This window comes from Panthera pardus, unplaced genomic scaffold, assembly GCF_024362965.1.
Source record: "Panthera pardus isolate Hobbes unplaced genomic scaffold, ASM2436296v1 HiC_scaffold_8, whole genome shotgun sequence".
In the NCBI taxonomy this organism is placed as follows: Eukaryota; Metazoa; Chordata; class Mammalia; order Carnivora; family Felidae; genus Panthera; species Panthera pardus.
The window spans coordinates 55,996,188-56,016,651 of record NW_026527013.1 but is presented as its reverse complement, the minus strand read 5'-3'; the positions used below and the strand labels follow the sequence as shown (position 1 = coordinate 56,016,651).

General features: G+C 43.1%; 1 pseudogene; it reads left to right on the top strand.

Moving 5' to 3' along the window:
- The first annotated feature begins 19,393 nt into the window (after positions 1-19,393).
- Positions 19,394-19,946, top strand: LOC109257466 (actin-related protein 2/3 complex subunit 3-like; annotated as a pseudogene).
- The last annotated feature ends 518 nt before the right edge of the window (positions 19,947-20,464 follow it).

Here is a 20,464-nt window from a genome sequence, read left to right as displayed (position 1 = left end):
TGTGAATTTTCAGCACTCACTGAAACAGGTATTCATGAGGGGCACCTGGGTGGCTCAGTCCATTAAGCATCTGACTCTTGAATTTGGCTCAGGTCATGATCCCAGGGTCATGGGATCAAGCTCTGCATCGGGCTCCCTGCTGAGCATGGAGCCTGATTAAGATTCTCCCTCTCTCTCTCTCTCTCTCTGCCCCTCTCCTCCACCCCACGTGCTCCCACCCTCGCTCTCTCTCTCTAAAATAAAAACAAAACAAAACAAAAAAACAGGCACTCATGCATTATTTGTGAGTCTATAAATTAATACTAATTTTAGGAAAGCAAACTGAAAATCATCTCAAAAATATTCATAGTCCTTAAATGAGTAATCCTACTTCTAAAGATATAATCAGAGATAGTTTCACAGATATATGCATATGCAAAGATGTTTACAGCAATGTTATTTATAACAGTGAGAATTAGCAATAATCAAAATGTCCAACTTTAGGTAAATAAGAATAAGTTACAATTTATAATTCATGAACTTGATAGAATATTATGCAGCCATTATAATGTTGCTTCCAAAGCATATTTAAAGACTTGGAGTGGCGCCTGGGTGGCCTAGTCATTTAAGCGTCTGACTTCAGCTCAGGTCATGATCTATCAGTTCATGAGTTTGAGCCACGCGTGGGCTCTGTGCTGACAGCTCGGAGCCTGGAGCCTGCTTCGGATTCTGTGCATCCCTCTCTCTCTGCCCCTCTCCCACTCATGCTCTGTCTGTCTCTCTCTCAAAAATAAGTAAACATTTAAAAAAAAATTTGGAAATTTTTCATTATTTAACATTATTTCATTATTTCATTATTCATTATAACATTATTTCATTATTTCATAATTAGTTAAATAAAAACTCAGGACTCAAGTTTATATTTGTAATTGTTAAAATAAACATTACAAATGGAAATCAACAAAAAAATTAGCATACAGAGTGTGATCCCACTTCATAAAATTCTTTCGTTTCCTTCTTTCCTTTCTTCTACCCTCCCTACCTTCCTTCCACCCAAACCTTCTCCTTCCTTCTCTCCTTCTTCCCTCCTGCAATATATATGCCTAGAAGGATATCTGGAATGATGTTGCCTAATATTATTCCTGCATATCTGGGGTACTTGAATATATGTGATCCCCCCTCCCATTTTGGCAGTATTTTGCTGTATAGTGTGGATTCTTTACAAAGCATTTCGTATTTTTATAAGACAATAAAATCACTTTCCAAAAAATTAATCATACCTACTTCTGTAGGGTTTTCAAGATAACCAGGCAAGCACGCGGCACAGTGTGGGAAGCAGCTTTCTGAGACCGCCCCAAGATTCCTGCCTTGTGCTGGACATGCCCTGTACACGCAGCTCCTACCTAGAAGGTCCCCTTTCCTTCGGTAACTTTCTACTCATCCTTCAAAACCTACTCCAATGTGAAACATGTCCTGACACCTATGCCCCATTAATCAGACTCCTTCTCCAGACACACAGACTCTGAGCAGGGACAGCTCAGACAGCAGAAAAGGTTAGAGTGCCTTCAAAAAGCAGCAGTGTCCAGGAGTGACTGCTCAGAAGTTTGGGGCACCTAAACCACCTGGGACAGCCCCGCTCCTGCTTTACCGACCCTTGTCTTCAAGCACCCCTCATTCCACTTTCTCGCCGGTATCCTTCCAACAACTGTTTTTACGCAAATTAGTAAATTCAGCTTCTGCAGCCTACAACTCAAGCCGCCAACTGTTGCCGTTTTCCCGGCACCGAGTTCAAAGCTACTAAATGTTTCTGGAACGAATCTATCTCAGTCACACACAGAGTTGTTATAAGAGGCTATCCTTGCCCCAGGCCAACTTTCTAAAGGATGGGAAACGGGACTGACACCTGTGCAGCCTCTTTCTGAGCTGTCTTGGGCTGGAGGGCAGGGCAAGCGCAGACGGTTCTTGCTCGCTAAGGAGCTATGCCTACCTTAAGGAGAGGAAACGGATTCAGCGCGTCTAAGCGATGTGCTCAAACCGCTGGGGCAAAGCAGAGAGCCAGGTCTTCTAAAACACGCCCAGTCTGGTCTTGAGTGCTCCCGGAGGATGCTGGGCCGGAGATCATCCTGCGTCCACACTCACTCAGCACATAGATGGCTTTGCACACGTGCTCACTGGATCCCGAATCCTCCAAGTAGCCTCAGGAGAGCGGAATTTTCAACAGCTTCCTGGTGCAGATTGAGAGACGGAGACTCAGGGAGGGGAGGTGCCCCAAGTTCATCCAGTTGTGACATGGGAGGCCCTGGACGCGACGCCAAGTCCGCCAAACTCAGAACCGTCCCTCAATCCGCGAGGCCACCGCGATGACGTAAACCCTGGGAGACCCTTTCGGGGTCACCTGGGACCAATTCCCCCAGAGCGGACCACCGGTAAGTGAGGAGTTGGCAAGTGCACGGGCGTGCGGGGGAGCTTCGTAGGCGACTGAAGAAGGGAACGAGGTGTGCCCGGTGGAGGGTGGAGCCGAGCTGTGCGCGACACAACCCGAGGTGGGCCTGGCCGGACCCAGCAGACCGCTGCGTGACTAGCCACGGTGAAGGTGAGAAATTACGAGATTCCACTGGCTCAGAGGCTAAGCACGTGTGAGCCGAGCGAAGCCTCGAGTGGGGCCGAAAGGGGCCGAACGCGGGCCGAGCGGAGCCGAGAGAGGCCGAGTGGAGCCGACTGGTGCCCGGAGCGAGTCGGGTGGAGCCGAGTGGTGCCAGGAGGAGGCGAGCGTCAGCGCAGAGAGTCACGTGGAGCCGAGCGGGTGACAGGAACGAAGCCGAGTGGGTCACGGCTAGCGGAGGCGATGGGAGCGTGCAGAGGTGAGGCTGCCCCGGAAATCCTGTAGCACATCGTCTCTGGACCCCTCCTTTCCAGGACCAATGGGAAAGCCGTGCGCTCCGGTTTCCCGAGCCTGCGAAGTAGCTTCAGAGAGACTCTCTTCTTTGGTGGCCTCAGTTTCCCCCCTTGTACAATTAGGGTAATGGAGGGAGGCAGAAGACGTAGCCTTTCTTAAGCCCTCCCCCTCAGAGGATGATGCGGACTTTTCATATTTTCTAGTGGGATTGAATGTTCCCTCTCTCGTTGGTGTTCGTCCTGGGGAATGTCACTTGAAAGACCGTTTTTCTGGAGCCATAATTAAGCCTCATTTTCCGGGCGTGCGGTAGATGCATAACCTGGAGGTCCAGAGGGTACATGTGTGACACCAATGATGCACGGTTAAGCCTTGCCTGGTCCCAAAGTCCAACACGGTTACATGAAACAGGAGCTCTCTGGGGCCTGAGCAGTGAAGGAGTCACAGATGGGGAGAGGGTCTTTGCTCTTAGCAGGGCAACCTCGCTCAGCCTCCTTGTTTTCACCTGTAAGGTTAGGAGACAAGCCTGCTGGTCAGGCTTGTGAGATGCCTTATTCTCACAAAGGTGCTGGGGGGGATGGATGGGGTAGGGGATCTGCACTTTGACAGTATTATCATGGCGTCTTTCTATTGTGAAATGTGCCCCTTTCATTTTTTAAGAACTCTTAAGGTTCTAGGCAGTGTGGATAGAGATGTGAGCAAGTCAGCCGATAATCCCTGCTCGTGTTCCGGTAGAAGGCAGCTATTCCTATGATCTGGCCCAAGAATTCCGATAGTAAGCATAGGCTTGGACATGCTGACCCCATAAGCACCTGATGCCTTCTTGAAGCCCATGCCTATATGCCTGCACCTGAAGTGTTCTAAAACACACATCTGATCACCTCACTGAGGTGCTAACAGCCCTTCAGTGCCTGTGAAACACAGGCTTCCTTCAGGAGCTGGCCCCAGCCTGTTTCTCCATTGGCATCTCCCTTCCGTCCCTAAATTTTCAGGAACACCTGGCTACTCACCCCTCCCAGAGTCTATCAACTCCCTCATACCTCTGCTGTATGTTTTTGTTTTTTGTTTTTTTTCTTGTTTAGAAATGCTGATCTCAATACTGACACAAGATGGCGCTGAAACTGTATTCAAAGCTTTCTCCAGTAGCCCCTGAGTACTGGCTACCTGTAAACTTGGCTTGGTTGTTGGAACTTTTAGAAAGACCCTCGACAACTTGTTTTATAAACTTAGGTTAGGTGTTTCTAGTACAACTCTCGATGAATTTTATGTATCTCATTAATGTTCCAGATAGAAACAGGAACACTTACCTACCCAGTGTTTCGGTACCGTCATCTATCCTTGGACAACAAGCCCCATAGTGGTACTCAGAAGCTAGTTCAGGGTCCGAATTCACTCATAGCTTCTTCATACAACCTTTGGTGCCTGGATGCTTCAGGGACCTTGGCCAAGGTTGGGAACATCCCCTTCCCTTTGTCAGGCTGTTTTTTCATAAACCAGGAAAAAGAATTCCATCAGAAGGATTTTTTTCCCTGCAAAGTTCCATTTATCTTCCACCCAAGTAATATTAGGTAAAAATCAGATAGTGTTACTTGCCTTGGTTTCTTGGTGAAATATCTAACATTTCAGATGTGTGAAATTGTAGGTCCCTCCCCATCGTAGGAGGAGCCACAAAATGGATTTTTGCTTGATGTCATGAAGCAGTCACGACCTGGTCTCTGCTGCCAGATAGTGAGGGGGATAGTCCATCCTTTTATAGATGAGTTTCCACCAAGGACAGTCTAATAGAATGAAAGGAAATATGAGAATTATTAAACGAGCTATTATTTTGCCTTGTTCAGATTTCTATTTCTGGTCATGTTGCACAATGTGTATAATGAACTTTAGTTGTATTCGTCAAGCCTGTGTTTTGCACAGGGCAAATGGCCAACAGTCTCACTAATTTGTCCCAAGATCTTTTTTTTTAATTTTTTTAAATTTTTATTTATTTTTTTTTGAGAGAGAGAGAGAGAGAGAGGAAGACTGCAAGTGGGGGAGGGGCAGAGAGAGAGAGAGAGGGAGAGACAGAATTGGAAGCAGGCTCCAGGCTCTGAGCTGTCAGCACAGAGCCTGACGAGGGGCTCGAACCCACAAACTGTAAGATCATGACCTGAGCCAAACTCGGACGCTCAACCAACTGAGCCACCCAGGCACCCCATTTCCCAAGATCTTTTGACCTGAGTAGACTCCCTGGAATTGAGTAGTGCCTCTTTGGAGAGTTTTGTCCTTCTCCACCTCTCAGCCTTATTTCTTCATCTGTGAAATCGTGCTCATAATCCCTATTCCACGGAGTTGTGAGAATTCATTCAGTGAGATCTGACAAGTGAAAAGGCTTTGAAAGCTGTGGTGTTGGGGGCAGGATAATGAAGGCTGCTGTCAGACTCCACAGCATATTTGGGAAGTGAGAAAAAGCCATCCCTTTCTCTGGGTAGACTCAAACCAGTGCCAGGGTGCATTGCTTGGTGGATTGAGTTGATTGGATTTCAGCCGCATTTGCCCTTGTGGCCAGACACCCAAGGATGCAGTCTGCACAGTGGTGGTGGCAGCCCTGTGGATCAAGTCCAAATTCACACAGGAGTGCCTGCCCAGAGTGCCTCTCCCATGCACACACCCTGAGTTTAAAACAGAGTGAGGCCATCAGTGTCTTGACAGTAAAGGATCATTTCACCTCTTATGCTTTGCACATGTGGGTCCTGCCGCCTTGCATGCTCCTTCCCTTACTCTCGCTGTCTCATTGAGCTTGTGCTCAGCCATGAAGACCCACCTTAGGCGCGTCTTCTTTAGGTGCTCCTGATTTGATCACTTCTACTTTTGTGGCCTTTCTCCTTGATCTGAGCACACATTCTGTCCTCGCCCTGATGCAGTGATCCTTTCTGTTCTGCCTCCCTGCTAGCTTTGGACACTGATGAAGAGACAGACCCAGAGAGTCGGCCCCCTTGTGTCCCAGACAGGTCCCATCTTCAGCATGTGAGCTTGTAATACAGCACAGTTCTTTCAACAGAGTGGCCACTCTGATGAGAAAGCTGCCCAGGGCCAGGGAACATGACTCATTTACCTCGTCCTGTCCAGTTTGTGACAGTCCAGGGCCCAAGGGATTGGTGCTGGTGTCTGTTGACTGATTCACTGACTGTATCTCATCCTTTCCTGCCCTATCCCTGAGCCAAGGCATGGAGCCCAGGGAACCATGGAGCTGAGTAAGGGAAAGGCAGTTCGGGAATAGAGTTTTCCAGGAGCAAGAGGAGGGGAATTCAGGGATTGTCTTTTTAAATTTTTATTTTTTTTTTATTTTTAGAGAGAGAGAGAGAACATGCAAGTGGGGGAGAGGGGCTAAGAGACAAGGGGGAGAGAGAGAGAGGAAGAGAGAATCCTAAGCAGGCTCTACACTCAGCATAGAGCCCAACACGGGGCTCAATCCCACAACCCTGGGGTCATGACCTGAGCCAAAATCAAGAGTGAGATGCTCAACCAACTGAGCCACCCAGGTGCCCCCAGGGATTGTCTTTTAAATTTGTTATCAACACCTAAAATGTATACATTCATTATCCTTGTGAAAATAAAAACATTGTAGATCAGGCTGAGGTTCACCTTGTCTGATGCACCCAGTTCAAGTGCCATCCCAGAGGTAGCTACTGGTCCACGTGGATCGGTCTCTACATGTGCTTTTTATACGTGTCTGTCCATTAGGGTACATGCTGGCTGCAGTGCCCAGAAAGCTCCCAAATGTCAGTTGCTTAACATAAAAAAGTTTATTCCTCACACTGCATGGTGTGATGTGCTCGGGAGGCAACTCTGGGCAGCAACCCCAGAAGGTGGTTTGGGGTCTGGGCTGGAACAGCTTGTCACTCTGCCAACTCCTCGACCCCTGCTTCTGGCCTGTGAGAGGAATACTGAGGGGGACATTTGAAGCTGGGGGCAGCATATGCTACCTGTTTCCTTCTTCCAGCAGCATGAACCCAGTCATGTGGTCTGAAGTAAGTTCAAGGAGACTGGGAAGTGAGGATTTGTGAGCACCTGGCAGATCTTGCCACAATAGACATGGGTATCAGTAGAATGTATATTGTGTCATGGCACGTGACTAGATGATAGACTAAAAGTGCTTGGATTTGGGGTAGACGGTAAAACCTTGGATTGCGAGTAACTTGTTCTGGGAGTGTTCTGTAAGACGAGCAAACATTTCTAATAAATTTTATTTTATCTTTTTTTTTTTAATTTTTTTAATGTTTTTATTTATTTTTGAGACAGAGAGAGACAGAGCATGAGCAGGGGAGGGGCAGAGAGAGAGGGAGACACAGAATCGGAAGCAGGCTCCAGGCTCCGAGCTGTCAGCACAGAGCCTGACGCGGGGCTCGAACTCACGGACTGTGAGATCATGACCTGAGCCGAAGTCGGACGCTCAACCGACTGAGCCACCCAGGCACCCCAAATTTTTAAATTGATAAACGAGCAATGTCTTGTAATGTGAGTAGTACGTGATGCTGAATGTCGTGATCACAACTGAGCCAGTGGTTCTTCTCTCTCTCTCTCTCTCTCCCTCTCTCTCCCTGCAGGATTGTGGGTGATCATCTCCCATGCTCAGATGCTCAGTCTCACACCATGATGTTTGGTAGAAATCCGTGATTTTTCAGAACATTGGAAGGTGTCCACAACTGGCACTCGTGTATTTTTTGTCACTTCAAAGCACCTATGGACAGTCCTTTGCTTTTCCATACAAGAGTAAGCTTAGGAATGCTTTGCTTCATTCTAGGTCAGGCTGCCTGCAGACATAGACCCTTTCCTCTGCTGCCTTGTTGCCAGTTACATTAAATACAGCATCTGACAGGAGTTTATTAATACTGTACTGTAGTCAACATTCATGCAAGCGTATACAGTGGCCCCCATGCAGAAAAAAAGATTCCATTGAGTCAATAGATTGCAGTGATTCCATTAGTGGTAGTGAAAGTTGTCCTACACAATAACCCTCCTCTCTCTTGTCTCCCTCACACCACTCATGAAGTTTTTCAAAGGTAAGTGCAGGTTAATTTATTTTTCTTTATATTTTATAGTTTCTCTATTATTTTTTATTATATTACACTATTATCATCATTTAAAAATTTTTAAGTTTGTTTTGAGAGAGAGCAAGCGTGAGTGGGGGAAGGGCAGAGAGAGAGGGAGAGAGAGAGAATCCCAAGCAGGCTCCGTACCGTCGGCACAGTGCCCACCACAGGGCTCGATCTCACAAACCACAAGATCATGACCTGAGCCAAAACCAAGAGTTGGATGCTCAACCAACTCAGCCACCTAGGCGTCCCTGTAGTCATTTTTATATGAATATTTTTGGGTTGTGGGACAAGTCATCTGAGTTTCCATTATTTCTTATAGGGAAATTCACTTTGATATACAAGTGCTTTGGATTACAAGCCCGTTTCCAGAACGAATTATGCTCGCAAACCAAGGTTTTACCGTATATTATTTTGGCTCTAAAGAAGGCAGGGTTTGCTGATGGATAGGTATGACAGATACAGGAGAAAAGCATCTAAAGATGATTCCTGAGCTTTTGGCTTAGATAACTGTAGAGAGCAAGGTTGTAGAGAGCAAGCAGGTCCCTTGCTGATAATTGTAGAGAGCAAGCAGGTCCCTGAGTCAAGCAGTGACACAAGCAGCCAAGCATACCGCAGCTACCAGATATCCCTGAGACCAGCGGCAGCTGATGACACCCCAGAACTGAGAGCAGGCAGAAGCAGCGGAGGTCTGCAGGGGTCCATCGCTGATGAAATCCCTTTAAAGGGGGAGGATTTTGGCAGCAAGCTGTCGGACTCCTCAGACACTGACCCCTGCCTGACCACTTCAGAAAGGTAGCTGATGCCGAAGGCTCCGCCTGACTGATCTCCAAACAGAACTGGGATCCCTCACTGCTTGAACATAATAAGCAGTAAGTGCCGAGAGCTGACCCGGACCAGACCGAGGCCTCATCTCGGCTGTGAGCCCACACACTGACTTCGCGTTTGGTTCCTTAGCTTCCTACCCCCCGTGTGTTAGCTCGTTTGTTGTGTGACTTGTCTAGTGTTCTCCTTTGTGTGCCATGTAAGGAGCCAAGTGAATCACGTGGTGCAATGTCACTGGGTTGGGAATCCTGAACCTGCTTTAGAATTATGTTAACCCTGCTTGATGACTAACTTAAACTGGCCTCGTGGAAAGACACAACTTGTGTGTCTTCTGAGCGTACGCCTTCATAGCATGCTCGTGACAACAACACAGAAGGCTCATGTCACCTGCTCCTGGACAAAGAGGAAAAGAGACTTGGGGCAGGAAAAACAGAGACATTTTCCCCAGGGCAGGAGGACTTCCATGTTTGCATTGTTAGCATGAGATACTCTTAGATATCTGTGGGGAGAGCCCTCCAGGTAGGAAGAAGACAGGAGGTCATGGGAGTTGGATAATATTTAATGCCATGAGACTGCAGGTGCAGACAGAAGCATAGAGACCTCACCCTGAGTCCTGGGCACAACGACTTTAGAGAGAGAGGGAAGTGCGTGAAGGAGACAGAAGGGGCATTCAGTCTGGCAGATGGCAAACCAGGTAAGTGTAATGACAGGGATTTCAGGAAGAGGTGATTTCAAGAAGGGTGACACCACCTTGTGCTCAAAATGAGACACTGTTCACTGAGGCAGTGAACAGAGACACCAAGGGGGACGATGAGATTTGGGAGAATGGGAGTGAAGGAATTAGAGGCAACAATCAGGGGTGTCTGGGTGGCTCAGGTGGTTAAGCGTCCCACTTTGTCTCAGGTCATGATCTCATGGCTCATGGGTTTGAGCCCTGTGTCAGGTTCTGTGCTGACAGCTCAAGCCTGGAGCCTCTTTTGGATTCTGTGTCTCCCTCCCTCTCCTTTTGCCCCTCCCAGCCTCAAACATTAATAAACATTATTTAAAAAGTTTAGAGGCAGGGGCGCCTGGATGGCTCAGTGGGTTAAGCGTCTGACTTCAGCTCAGGTCGCGATCTCACGGTCTATGAGTTCGAGCCCCGCGTCGGGCTCTGGGCTGATGGCTCAGAGCCTGGAGCCTGCTTCTGATTCTGTGTCTCCCTCTCTCTCTGCCCCTCCCCCATTCGTGCTCTGTCTCTCTCTGTCTCAAAAATAAATAAACATTAAAAAAATTTTTTTTTAAGTTTAGAGGCAGCAACTATAGGTAGTATTTCTCTAAGGAAAACAGGATAAAAGGATACCTGCCCAGGATGTTAACATTGCTAATATTGGGGCCGTGGGATTCGACTGAATTTGTAAAGTCCATAATATTTTTTTTCTCATTGTGGCCACTGAAATACTGGCTATTTGACCACATCGGTCAGCTAGTAATTGGTTGGAGAGAGACTTTCTTAAAAGCATGGAGCTAATATGTCTCAGAGTTGACTGAGTGGCACTGTGTGTGTTGGGGCATTGGCTTCAACACTGCAAGTCACTTTATAATACTGTCTTAGTCTTTGCTTCCTGCTTGCACAAAGCATCATGACCGGCCACAGGCGAGAGAACTCGGCCTCGTCATGCCTTTCCTGGCATACCTGTAGCCCTGAGTGTGAACAATACCCTGTATGTGCTCGTGATTTTTAGATTCCCCTGGAATTCGGAGCCCCCCATTGACCCTTGTTCTCCAGATTTTCTCCAGATTATACTTTTTCGAAGGTTTTGGTTAGCTTGATTTTTACCTCCTCCTGTTATCACCACCTCACGTAGCTGAACTGCTGCTGATTGTTTTTGACCCAGGGCCCTGTTACAGAGGCTTCTCACTGTGGGTAATCCTGAGGAAGATAAAGTAAAGAGAAAGCTTTCGAGTGGGGTTATCTCAGGAACTTCCAGACAGATGAAATAAAGATAATTCTCTTGGAATGGGGCTTTGAATGTGTTCCTTCCTGTTCTTTCCCCTCCATTGGCTGCTGGGCTGCGGATTTTCACCATGACTGCTGGCTCTTGACTTTCAAAAATACCCAGAGACAAGGAGAAGAGGGTCTGAATAGAGCAATTTAAATGCCCCAGAGTGTGCTGTGCTTAACCCACATCCAGCCGCCTTTCTTGAATAAATGCTCTCTTATTACAAGCTTTTGGTTAATTTCAAGAGTCTGAAAGGGTTGATTTGGACTATTTTTTGCTGATGTCCTCGTTGCTTTTATGAAGCAGGGATTGGAGGTACTTAACTCTGCCATTCTCCCTGACATCTCTCTAAGCTCCTTAATTTCTAGTAGCTCTCCAGTTTTCTGCTAACTTCTTGTGTGTGCTTTATGGGTTTGCTGCATCATAGAAGATCATATCTGAAATAATTCAAATGTTCTCTTCCCCGCTTTGTCCATTTTTGTACCAATTGGCTTAGGATGGGTACTTTTTCAGACAGGGAAGGGACTGTTTGCACTTGAGAGTTTTAGTACTGGAAAAGTAGATCTGAAACCAGAGTATCAAACAGTCAACAGGGCTCTTCTGACCAAGCATATGCCGAGGTACATTACAAGAGTATTCACAAAGAAGAGTTATTTGTACCATTTATGGAAAAGGAGATTTCAAGCCAGTTGTATTCATTTTCAAGAAAGCACTGGACTGTGCAGGAAGGACATGAATATGGTCAAAGTGGAAACCCAACTGCATCTGAGCTCAGAGCTTATTCCTCTAAGAAAAATATCCCATAATTGTTTGAGGGCATTTCAAACGTAGTTTAGGCGAAGATGAGAGAAACTGCTGGCATGAGTAAATTCTTACGGACACAGCGAATGTGGGAAATTATTCTGTGCTATTGCACAAGCCATGCAGGAGTAAAACTTCTAAAATGTAATCAGTATGGGAAAACCTTCAGTCATAACAAACCTCATAAGATCTCAAGGGATTAATAAAGTGGAGAGATTCCCGTAAGTGTGATAAAAGTAGGAAGGCCTTCACTAGGGAAGAGAGCAAACAAGTCATACTATAAAGAATCCCTCTGATTTTAATGAAAGTGAGAAGCTATAGATCCAGGAGTTAAAACTCCTTAGCGAAGTTCTGCAGAGATGATAATCCTTATAAAAGCAATGAATGTGGTAAAGCATTCTTCAAGAAGTCACACTCTATTCCACATTAGAAGAAAACCCCTGGTAGATTTCTAGAGTTGCCCTAACAAATGACCACAAACAGAGTGACTTAAATAGTAATATATTTTCAACATCTATATAAGTCTGGCATCTGTTGATTGTGTTTATCCCTTTGAATTGGTCACATTTTCCTGTTTGTATATTGAGTCCTTTTGAATTATATTTAGACATTGTGAGTATTATGCTGTGTTCTCAGGCCTGGTAGATGCCTTTTGAGATGTTGTTTTGCTGAAGAAGGCAATCAACCTGGTTTGGGTCCATCAACCTATATGTCTAGTTCAGATTCTGTGTACTAGATCACATTGCTCTGTTATTCTGTATGTGTGCCATACGTGGTCAGGGGTTTGGCTGGGACACTGCCAGGCCTACACGGAACTAGGACCCCTTTTCTGGTTCTCTCCTCTGGAGTTCCCTCCCACACTCTCTGGTCCTCGAAGGTCCTTTTTCTGTATCCATGGGCCAGATGGATGTGGTTTCTGTTAGTTACTACTGCCAGGCCAATTCAGGAGAAAAAAAAATGCATGGGAGCCAAGAAATGGGAAACTTGCTCCCCTGCATAAAATCTGGTTCATTTTTAGAGTATTTTGGATCTTTGTTCATGTTTTAAGTCTTATATTTATGTCTTTAATATTTTCATACTTATATTACATATGTGGTTATTACAATACCTGGACTGTTGGTTATCACAGTATCTGGACACTTAATTTCACCAGAAATTAGGTTTCTGAATGTTCTGAAAATTTAGATTTTTCACTCATATATAGCTTATCTTATTCTTGGGACTATTTTATGAATGACTTATTATTTGCTTCCTTCTTGTTCTTGAGAAATAACTAGAGAATGTATAGATTCCGAATCACTCACATTCGTAGAATTTGAAGTCCAAATACGAAGGAAAACTTTCATTACATCATATCCATATGAAAATTATAAAAATAATGTGGAAGAAATTTAAATTGAAATCTGATGGAAGAGTTCCAATTCTGCTATTGAAACCTGCTGTTTTTGCTAACGACAGCTAAATCTTTGGGGAACTGTAAGAGGCAACTGTCCGAGGCCTCTGAAAAGTCAACAAAAGCAGGCCAATTGTGGCGCGAGCCAAAACCAGAAGATGCATCCTACATGAGGATGAGTTTCCCATTTCTTTTCTCTCGTGAATAGTAGAAACCATGTTGTTCTGGCCAGAGGAAACAGAGGAAGGGGACTTCTGAGGGTCAGAAGGAAACTGTGACACAGGCTACGATATGGATGAACCTTGAGGACGTTATGCCCAGTGAAATGAGCCTATCACAAAAGGACGAATCCTGAACGATTCCACTTACATGAGGTCCCTACAGTGAAATTCAGAGATGGAAAATAGGATGGTGGCCGTCAGGGCCTGGGAGAGGGGCAATGGCGAGTTGTGTTCCATGGGGACAGAGTTCAACTATGCGAGATGAGAAAAGTTCTAGAGGTGGACAGTGGTGATGGCTGCACAGCAGTGTGCGTGGGCTTAGTGCCTCTTAAACACGTTTAAGATGTTAAATTTTATGTTTTATGTATTTTATCCCACTTTTGAAGAGGTAAAAAATTGCTTTGCCTTTATGTCTGTTTCACCTGATATTAGAATAACCGCCCGGGACTTCCTCTCCTTACTCTTTACATGGTATGTCTCTTAATTCCTGTTTTAAAGTATTCCTATTTTGGAATACATATAATATGGACTTGTTTGTCTTTTTTCTTTTTTTTTCTTTTCTGAATATAATTTATTGTCACGGACTTCTTTTTCTTAAATCACTCTCCATCTTTGCCTTTGGATTGTTTATATTAGTAACATTTCATATAATTATGGATACAGTCGGATTGAGAGCTGTCATTTTCTTATGTATTGTCTGTTTGTCTCTCCTGTTTTTTATTCTTCTCTTCTCCTGCTTTCTTTTGAATCAGTTTAATAATATCACTATTCTAACTTATCACACGGCATTTTGGCAATATGTCTTTGAACATTTTTATTTCTTGCTGCCCTGAGAATTATAATATACGTATCTGACTTTTTAGAATCTACTTAGAATTAATAAAGTACCACTTTATGTAAATTCTCAGAACTGGGACGCCGTGTGGGTTCATTATGACCCCACTTCTGTCTTATGTGGTACACATACGCGGAGTGAAACAGCCACTAACCTGTGTTATAAATTTTGCTTTAAACAGCCCTTGTATATTTTAATGAAAATCTAGGAAGAAATAAGAGGTCGTATTTTCTACTTACCCTGCTATTTACCATTTCTGGGCTTTACTTTAATTTCTGAAGTACTGACTTTCCCTCTGGATCATTTCCCGTCAGGATGAACTACGTTAGCCTTTCTCGCTGAGCAGATTGGCCGGCACATACTTCTTTGAGTTTTACTTCAATTGAGAATTAATTCATTTTACTCTTATTCCTGAAGGAAAATTTTTTCTGGATATAGAACAGGTTTGGGAGGGTTTTTTGAAGGGGGGGGGGTTGGCACCACTTAAAGATATTTTTCCACTGTTTTTTGACATTTGTTATTTCTGATGAGAAATCCATGGTCATCCAAATCATTGTTTCCCAATAATGGAATGTATCTTTTATCTCTTACTGTTTTCAAGAGACTTTCTTACTGGGGCATCTGATAGGCTCAGTCGAAAACGCATGTTCCGTTGACCTGTATGTCTGTTTTTGTGCCAGTACCATACTGTCTTGATGATTAGAGCTTTGTAATATAGCTTGAAGTCCAGGATTGTGATGCCTCCTACTTTGGTTTTCTTTTTCAGGATTGCTTTGGGTATTTGGCGTCTTTTCTGATTCCATACACATTTTAGGGTTGTTTGTTCTAGCTCTGTGAAGAGTGCTGGTATTATTTTGTTAGGGATTGCATTGAACACGTAGATTGCCTTGGGTAGTATTGACATGTTAACAGTATTCTTCCAATCCATGAGCATGGAATATTTTTCCTTTTTGTTTATGTCTTCTTCAATTTCTTTCATAAGTTTTCTATAGTTTTCAACATATAGATATTTCACCTCTTTGGTTTTGTTTATTCCTAGGTATTTTACGGGGTTTGGTGCAATTGTAAATGGGATCAATTCCTTGATTTCTCTTTCTGCTGCTCCATTATTAGTGTATGGAAATGCAACCAATTTCTGTGCATTGATTTTATATCCTGTGACTCTGCTGAATTTATGGATCAGTTCTAGCAGTTTTTTGGTGCAATCTTTTGGGTTTTCCATATAGAGTATCATGTTGTCTGTGAAGAGTGAAAGTTTGACTTCCTCCTTGCCAGTTTGGATGACTTTTATTCCTTTGTATTGTCTGATGGCTGAGACTAAGACTTCTAATACTGTGTTGAGTAACAGTGGTGAGAATGGACATCCCTGTTCTGTTCCTGACATTGGGGGGAAAGCTCTCAGGTTTTCCCCATTGAGGATGATATTAAAGTTGGGTCTTTTGCATATGGCTTTTATGATCTGGAGGCATGATCCTTCTATCCCTACTTTATTGAGGGTTTTTATCAATAAAGGGCATTATATTTTGTCAAATGCTTTCTCTGCATCTATGGAGAGGATTGTGTGGTTCTTATTCTTTCTTTTATTAATGTGATGTATCACATTGATTGATTTGCGGATATTGAACCAGTCCTGCATCCCGGGTATAAATCCCACTTGATCGTGGTGAATAATTCTTTTAATGTATTGTTGGATCTGGTTGGCTAGTACCTTATTGAGAATTTTTGCATCCATGTTCATTACGGAAATTGGTCTGTAGTTCTCCTCTTTAGTGGGGTCTTTGTCTGGTTTTGGAATCAAGACAATGCTGGCCTCATAGAATGAGTTTGGAAGTTTTCCTTCTGTTTCTATTTTTTGGAACAGCTTCAGAAGAATAGGTGTTAACTCTTCGCTAAATGTTTGGTAGAATTCCCCTGGAAAGCCATCCGGCACCGGACTCTTGTTTGTTGGGAGATTTTTAATAACCGAATCAATTTCTTTACTCATTATGAGTCTATTCAGATTTTCTTCCTGTTTCAGTTTTGGTAGTTTATACGGTTCTAGGAGTTTGTCCATTTCTTCCAGATTGCCCAATTTATTGGCTTATAATTGCTCATAATATTCTCTTATTATTGTATGTATTTCTGCAGTGGTGGTTGTAATCGCTCCTCTTTCATTCTTGATTTTATTTATTTGGGTCCTTTCCTTTTTCTTTTTGATCAGACTTGCTAGGGGTTTATCCATTTCGTTAATTCTTTCAAAGAACCAGCTCTTAGATTCATTGATCTGTTTTACTGGGTTTTGGGTTTTTTTGGGGGGGGGGATTCTATATTGTTTATTTCTGCTCTAATTTTTATTATTTCTCTTCTTCTGCTGGCTTTGGGGTTTCTTTGCTGCTCTGTTTCTAGTTCCTTTAGGTGTGAGGTTAGATCCTGTATTTGGTATTTTTCTTGCTTCTTGAGAGATTCCTGGATTACAATGTGTTTTCCTCTTAGGACTGCCTTTGCTGCATCCCAAGTGGTTTGGACTGTCATGTTTTTGTTTTCATTTGCTTCCATATATTTTAAAATTTCCTGGTTGACCCATTAATTCTTTAGTAAGATGTTAATTTCCATGTATTTGGAGGCTTTCCAAATTTTTTCTTGTGGTTGATTTCAAGTTTCATAGGGTTGCAATCTGAAAATATACATGGTATGATCTCAGTCCTTTTATATTTGTTGAAGGCTGTTTTGTGATCCAGTATGTGATCTATTTTGAAGAATATTCCATGTGCATTTGAGAAGAACATGTATTCTGCTTTTGGATGAAAAGACCTGAATATATCTGTTAAGTCCATCTGATCCAATGTGTCATTCAGAGCCATTATTTCCTTACTGATTTTCTGACTAGGTGATCTGTCCATTGTTGTAAGTGGAGCGTTAAAGTTTCCTACAATTACAGTATTGTTACGTATAGATTTATTTATGTTTGTGATTAATTGATTCATATATTTGGGTTCCTTCATGTTAGGAGCATAAAAATTTACAATTGTTATCTCTTCTTGATGGATAGACACTTTAATTATGATATAATGCCCTTTTTCATCTCTTATTACAGTCTTTGTTTTAAAATCTAGTTTGTCTGATATAAGTATGGCTACTCCAGCTTTCTTTTGACTTCCAGTAGCATGATAGATGGCTCTCCATCCCTTCACTTTCAATCTGCAGGTATCCTCAGGTCTAAAATTAGCCTCTTGTAGGCAGCATATAGATTGCTTTTGATTGGGGCATTTAGTCCATTCACGTTCAGAGTGATTATTGAAAGATACGGATTTAGTGTCATTGTGTTATCTGTAGGTTTCATGCTTGTGGTGATATCTCTAGTCCTTTGTAGTCTTTGCTGCTTTCCACTCCCAGAATCCCCCTTGGGATCTCCCACAGGGCTTGTTCAGTGGTCATGCATTCCTTTAGTTTTTGTTTGTCTGGGAAACTTTTAAATTTTTTTTTTTCAACGTTTTTTTATTTATTTTTGGGACAGAGAGAGACAGAGCATGAACCGGGGAGGGGCAGAGAGAGAGGGAGACACAGAATCGGAAACAGGCTCCAGGCTCCGAGCCATCAGCCCAGAGCCTGACGCGGGGCTCGAACTCACGGACCGCGAGATCATGACCTGGCTGAAGTCGGACGCTTAACCGACTGCGCCACCCAGGCGCCCCTGTCTGGGAAACTTTTAATCTCTCCTTCTATTTTGAATGACAGCCTTGCTGGATAAAAGGATTCTTGGCTGCATATTTTTCCTATTCAGCACATTGAATATTTCCTGCCACTCCTTTCTGGCCTGCCAAGTTTCAATAGACAGGTCTGCTACTACCCATATGTGTTTACCTTTGTAGGTTATGGCCCATTTGTCCCTAGCTGTTTTCAGAATTCTCTCTTTATCTTTGTATTTAAGCCTCCAACTCTTGATTTTGGCTCAGGTCATGATCTCAGCATCATCGTGAGCTACTTGTCAGGCCCAGTGCTGAGTGTGGAGCCTGCTTGGGATTCTCTCTCTCCCTCTTTCTCTGCCCCTCTCCCACTTGTGTGCACTCTCTTTCTCAAAAAATAAATAGACTTTTAAAAAAGAAAATATAGAATTTTATAAATAGGTAACATTATAAAAGTGATCAAGTAGCAAGTTTCAATCATATGCATTAGGGTGAAGGGCTCCCATTATTTTCAGTGTTATTAAGGGGACTACAGTCCTACAAATAGAAATGATTAAGGAAGGAAAGGCAGGAGTGTGTAGTTGCCATGATCTTGCACTAATATTCAAGAAATTATGGTTGAGGTGGTCATTGCTTTAAAACCACTGGATCCTGGGGGCACCTGGGTGACTCGGTTAAATGGCCAACTCTTGATCTCTGCTTAGGTCATGATCTCACAATTGTGAGATCAAGCCCCAACTCGGAGCTCTATGTGCAGCATGGAGCCTGCTTGACATTCTCTCTCTCCCTCTCCCTCTGCTCCTCCTCCACTCATGTGTGTGTTCTCTCGCTCTCAAAAAAAAAGAAAAGAAAAGAAGAAGAAGAAGAAGAATCATGAGAAGAGTAATTATTTCTCCAAATTAAAGAAACATTAAAATCCCAGAGGCAACTACATCACAAATACAGAGTTGTCAAACCTCAGGAACTCAAATGGTCCTACATGAGAATTGGTTTCCCTGATCAACCAAACAGTGGTGAAATAAGAGCAGTATGTCTTTTTTGCTAAACTGATTTCACTTTTATTTATCACCAAAATCTTTGTATTTCAGTAACAAGAAAGGAGATCAGTTCACATTTACCTCTTCATAATAAATGCGTGAGAAGATAAAGTTTGAAAAAATAACTTAAAACCCAAACATAGCAATCAGAGTCGTAAATTTTCTTCCTAATGAAATGTGTTCTGGCATATCCATAAATGGAAGGGGTAGAGGAATTTGTTAAATGAATATGAACTAATTTTTAGAGAAAAGATAAATGGACCCAAATAGTCTTTCTCCTCCCAAATTTCTGGGAGATAGTGTTCTTAAACAAGCAGAAGAGACATCTATCATCATCACTTTGTTTTCTTTATTTTTAATTAGTTGCAACCTTACTTCCAGTGTCCTGTGATCTGAAATTTCCTAACTGTTAAGGCACAAGCTTAAGTGCTGATGCCATTAATTTGAAATCTGTGAAATTAAAACTGGGGCAAGAAAGGTTTTCGTGAGAAAATACTGGTGGATATCATATAGTACTATGAGGTTAAACTTGCTTTGTAAAACAATTTTTTGAACAAAGAACCTTATTTCCCAATAAAGAATCTGAGTTTTCTTAATTACACAAATTATAGAAGACACTTATTAAATAACAGTTATAGTTGACTCATGGAGAGACGTCAACTGAGTAATTAAGAACCAGACCTGATGCCCAACCTCCTCCTGTAGGTTGAAACCCAGGCGGTGCCCAGATGCCCGCTTACCACTCTTCTCTCGTGGACCCTGACACCAAACTCATTGGAAACATGGCACTGTTGCCTATCAGAAGTCAGTTCAAAGGACCTGCCCCTAGAGAGACAAAAGATACAGATACTGTAGATGAAACCATTTATTACTTCAAGGCCAATGTCTTCTTCTGAAACTATGAGATTAAGAATGAAGCTGATAGAACCTTGATATATATAACTGTCTGCATTTCTGAGTGTCTAAGGAAACTCCAAAAGTGCAATTCCAAAATCCAAAGTGAGAAAGAAATATATATGCTGGGATTCACTAATTTTCCCATTCCTGGAGAGCCTGGTTTTCCACTTAATGCAATTTATGCCAAACCTGCAAACAAACAGGATGATGAGGTGATGAGGGCCTGTTACGGCAGCTGAAACAAGAGACTTGACTGAGACTTTGTGAGAAAGTTTTGGACCCTCAGCACGTGGTGGATTTGCTTGTGAAGAGACAGTTCATGAACGAGAGTCTTTCAGGACCTGGACAATAAAAGGAGCCTGGGAAGACACTTTTCCACAGCCATGGGCAGCATTTTACAGCAAGATGAACACATTTCTTTGCCTTTATTTGATACAGTTTTTTACAGAAGAGAGAAGAGAGTGTGTCTTCGCTTGAAGAGCTCTTTATCAAGAATTTGGGTGGGGGAGGGAAGAATGGATTGTCGAAGGGTAATTGGAAATTTTCTGCAGTATTGAATTGGTGCTTAATAAGAACAAGTAATAATAAAGAAATTTCTGACATTCCAAAAAAATAAATAAAGACCAGACCTGAAATGTGCCCTTTCAAGATGAGTATGGATATGAATTAGTAAGGTTTTAGTTTAAAATGAGTCGATAATATAATAATATGTACCTTCTGAACTGATAAAGGAAATAAATGAAAGCCATTTTATTCCGAGAAATGAATGGTCGCAGTGCACAGCAGAGAAAATAGTCCTCTGAGCTGTGGGAGATGGTTAGAGCTGTATGGCTCATCAGAGGCTACCAGAAACTTCCTATTACACCCAAT